Source organism: Silene latifolia, chromosome 11 (genome assembly GCF_048544455.1).
Source record: "Silene latifolia isolate original U9 population chromosome 11, ASM4854445v1, whole genome shotgun sequence".
In the NCBI taxonomy this organism is placed as follows: Eukaryota; Viridiplantae; Streptophyta; class Magnoliopsida; order Caryophyllales; family Caryophyllaceae; genus Silene; species Silene latifolia.
The window spans coordinates 164,937,621-164,942,023 of NC_133536.1; the positions used below are offsets into that span (position 1 = coordinate 164,937,621).

The 4,403-nt window shown below is 44.6% G+C and overlaps 1 non-coding gene across 1 annotated transcript; it reads right to left on the bottom strand.

The window, feature by feature from the left end:
- Window positions 1-424: 424 nt before the first annotated feature.
- LOC141615921 (small nucleolar RNA R71) lies at window positions 425-530 on the bottom strand. The gene has a single exon (XR_012530306.1). It is a non-coding gene; the product is annotated as a small nucleolar RNA R71 (small nucleolar RNA).
- Window positions 531-4,403: the final 3,873 nt, after the last annotated feature.

Genomic DNA, 4,403 nt, shown 5'->3' on the forward strand with positions numbered 1-4,403 from the left:
ACGTCTTTTGAAGAAGACAACCTCATTTCTGCCGACAAGCCAGTAAAGATGCCTTACAATGCAAGTCACTCAGAGCCCAAAGCATCCTCGATTCCTAAAGGTTTCAATCTCACAACGAAGCACGGTAACACTTTAGATATCCGTCCGTCTTACATAAATCTGGTGGAAAGAAATATGTACCGAGGTGTGGCGGGTGGAGATCCGCGAAAGCATATGGAAGTCTTTACTGACTATTGATCTACTATTCCCGCCACTAAGGGAGTAACACAAGGCAAGATAAAGGAAGTGCTTTTTCCTTTTTCTCTGACTGACTCAGCTCGTGAGTGGCTGACTGATCTTGACCGGACTGCTGCTGGTATCACCAACTGGGAGACTCTCGCACTTGCCTTTTACAAAAGATACTTTCCTCCACAATGCACTAATCAGCTGAGGGGTAAGATTACTAGTTTCAAGCAGGCACCTGATGAGACTTTCTATGAAGCTTGGTGCCGGTTCAAGAAGTTGATGAGGTCTCTTCCTCGCCATGGTTTTGATCAGTGGTTTTTGTGCAATCAGTTCTACAATGGGTTGTACGATGACCATAGAGCTATACTTGACGCCTCATCCTACGGGAGATTTCAAAAGAACATTGATGATGATAAGGGATAGGGCATTATTGAGGAGATGGCGACCCATTGTGCCGAATATAGGAACCCACGGGACGGTATTCGAACAGTCCATATGGTTGATAAGGCAGCCGTGGCTCATCTGGAAGCCATGAATGCTCGGTTTGATAGATTGGAGCTGCAATCTGCTGGAGTTCAACAGACGATTCATCTGTTGACTAGACAGGAAACTGTCACATGTGAGAGATGTGGAAGCAATGACGGTCATACTGCTATTGACTGTATGACTATTGACTGTATGACTGAGAAGGAGGACGTTCATATTACAATAATCAAGGGGCGGTCCATCCCAGTTTGAGGTGGACAAGTCAGAATGTTCTCAATCCTACTCCTCCACCGCAGGAGCAGCAACCTTCTGTCCCTCCTCACAAGGCTCAACATGGCTTCCCAAAGCCTCCTTCTTTTCCTCCACCGAACCAAGGAGCATCATCTTCAAGTGGGGTAAGTGAGCGAGCTGAGTTAAAGTCAATGCTTCAGTCGTTGACAAAGCAATGGCAGATGAGTAATCAACAGAAGGAAGCTTCGATCAAGTCACTTGAAACCCAAGTTGCTCAGTTGGCCGCGAGCCAATCCACAAGAAAACCGGGTCATTTGCTGTCTCAATCCGAGAAGAATCCACATGAGACGATTAACTTGATTAATTTGCGAAGTGGTCGTTCCTACGAAGGACCAAAATTGTCCGCTGATAAGGATACTTCAACCCGAGGGATGCTATTATGGAGGATGAACAGTCATCTGTCGCTGAAAATATGCCGAGTACAAAGGAAATACTCAATCGACTGATTTGAGGTGGTCGATCGAGTAGAAATGATGCTGAAGTTACTCGATCGAAAGGAATTGTTGGTCGATCGAGTAGTCTGGATAATCACGGCATCGATCGAGAGGTCCAAACCACTCGATCGAGTGAAAATATTGAAGAATCTGTTCGATCCGAGTGAAAATTTATCTCGATCGAACACTGTTGCTATTGAGGAACTCGATCGAGAGGCTGGACATGCTCGATCGAGTGAAATATCACCTGAAAAGACTCAATCGAGAGGTAAAAAGACTCGATCGAGTGAAAAAGAACTTGAACCTACTGAGACGTTGGAAGAGAGAAACAAAGGGCTCGAGATCCCTATTACGCTGCCCTTCCCAAGGCGATTACAGAGCACTAAAGCCAATCAACAGTTCGGTAAATTTGCCGAGCTCCTGAAAAGCCTACAGGTTACTGTTCCGTTCGCCGAGTTGCTAACACAGGTACCCTCTTACTTAAAGTTTATGAAAGAAATTTTGTCGCGTAAGAGGCACATAAACGATCATGAGACGGTAGCTTTAACTAAGGTAGGGACTGCCCTAGTTCAAAATAAGTTGCCACCTAAACAGTCAGACCCGGGTAGTTTCTCGATTCCGTGTCATATAGGAACCCATTTGATTGACAACGCGCTATGCGATCTTGGTGCTAGCGTGAGCATCTATTATTTTAGGGTGGACACTCACACCCCTATTATTTTAGGGAGACCATTTTTATTCACTGCTCGAGCAGTGATCGATGTCGGGGGTAAGACACTTACGTTTCAGGTAGGAGATGAGGAATTGATTTTTCATCAATATAAATCTCGTAGGGCTCCTATGCAAGCTCAACCTTGCAATGCCCTATCCTCTACTGACTCACAAATATACACTTCAGCTGAGAGTGTTGAATTTTGTGCTGCTATTGTAACCCCTCCGCCTCAGACTGAGAGCGAAAAGGAGGAACATTCTTCTGTTTTCCTTGCTGCAGGTACAGATGAAATAAATGCTTGAGTTGTCAACGGTCAAAGTGCAATTAAAGTCAATCAAAATGGAGATGCCGATGTCAAAACTGATGGGAAAGACAAAGAGACGAAGAAAGTTCGTGCATACGTGGACGTTAACTATTCTCCCTCTACTAGTTCGAATTCAAGCTCATGGAGATCGAAGAGGACGGTGAAAGACGCTGAAAGGACCTCCTCCAGTCAGAAGCCCTCCTTTGGGCTACTGAAATGTTTTGGGAATTGAGCGGGGAATGCCCCGTTGTAACAAATTGTAAAACTTTTTAAACTTCCGTCGAACTTCTTTTTTTTGCATTTTTAGAATTGCTAGACTTTAGTTTAATTAGCATAGCGAATATCGACTATAGACTGTTATTTTGCGATTTGGTATTTTCGGGATATGTTTGCGAGTATTGTTATGCGGGTTTGGGGAGATAATGTCGCATTGGGATGAACAATACGAGAAAAGGACTTGATCGAGTACTTTTTGTACTCGATCGAGAGGAATGAACAGGAAAAAGGTTCGATCGAGGGTTCTCAGCTGCTCGATCGAATTGGCAAAATTGAAGAGTTCTCGATCGAGTATAATTATGTTCGATCGAGCGGAATGAAGGTCAGACTCCTCGATCGAGTGATTTCAAATCACTCGATCGAGTGGAATTGCAAGTTATACGCAGGAAATAACCTTTTAACTTCTTATTTTTCATTCTTTGGTTTTCTTATTCATTTGCTCTCCCCCTTTCGTGCGACAATCCCCCAAAACCTCCATAATCTTTGCCCTAATATCAAATCCATCACCCACATTCTAATCTTTGCTATTATATCGACTAAAGTCCTCTACTTTTACCCTAAAAATCCTTTTTTGTTGCGTTAATTAAGGGAATTAGGGTTTGCGGTTTTTCGATCAAAATTCCGCCTATTTGCATCAATTTTAGTCAATTCTCTTGCTTATCTTGTGGGTTTCGTCATCAAGTAAGTTTCCCCTTTACTATTTTGTTGATTAATTGCTTTATTTCGTAATTATGTAGTAATTTGGGGATTAGGGTTTAAGGTTTCGTTCGAAAACCCGACTGGAATTAGGGTTTTTTGTGTTTAATTAATTCAATTGCTTATTATTCTCCTTGCTTACTTGATTAGGATGGAAAGTAGTTCACTGCCTTCGACAAGTTCGACTGTAGTTCCGTCCTCGACTGAGACGGTGGTCCCTGCTGTCACCACCGTCACTACGACTGTTAGTACCGCTGCTACTACCCCTGTTTTACCTGTTGTTACTGGTACTACTACTGCTGTCGCTAGTTCCGCCTTTGTCGCGGCTAGCTCTGTTTCTGCCTCCGTCTCAGCTAGCTCTGCTGCTAGCTTTGCCTCTGCTTCTACTAGTACAGCTGCACCTTCTACGTCTGGTACGGTGACCACCCCTGATGCGTGGTCACCAGCTGCTTACTGAGCGGCCTTAGTACCTCGTTCCGTCATAGAACGGGCTTCTTCTTCAGGTACTAGAGGCCGGGGTCGCGGACGAGCCACGCCTACTTCTGGCCCCGTCACTATCCGAGTTGACGACTCACTTGACCCGCACCCCGACTACCCTGAGGTAATTTTTATTAATGTTATACATCGTCAACGTTTCTTTGCCTTAGAGAGCTGTGATTTTCTGTCTACTAAATTTTTGTGTCGTAGGTCACTTGATAAGTTAGGTATATACGAGCCCGTACTTGAGATTTTGAGAGGGGCGGGGATGACGGGACTGATTACCATGAGTGCCTTGACCTTCAAGAAGCTGACCCTCGAGTTTTTCCGCTCCTTTACCTTCTCTTCTGGCGCCTACGCCTTGACCTTGGCACAGACCAGTTATGAGGAGCGCAAGCTCGCGCATGTCCACCTTCCCCCGACCCGTTATTTATTGCGTCTCATTGGTGGGACAATATTTGGCCGTAAAGAACCTAACAATGTGAACAACATTGAGCTGTCT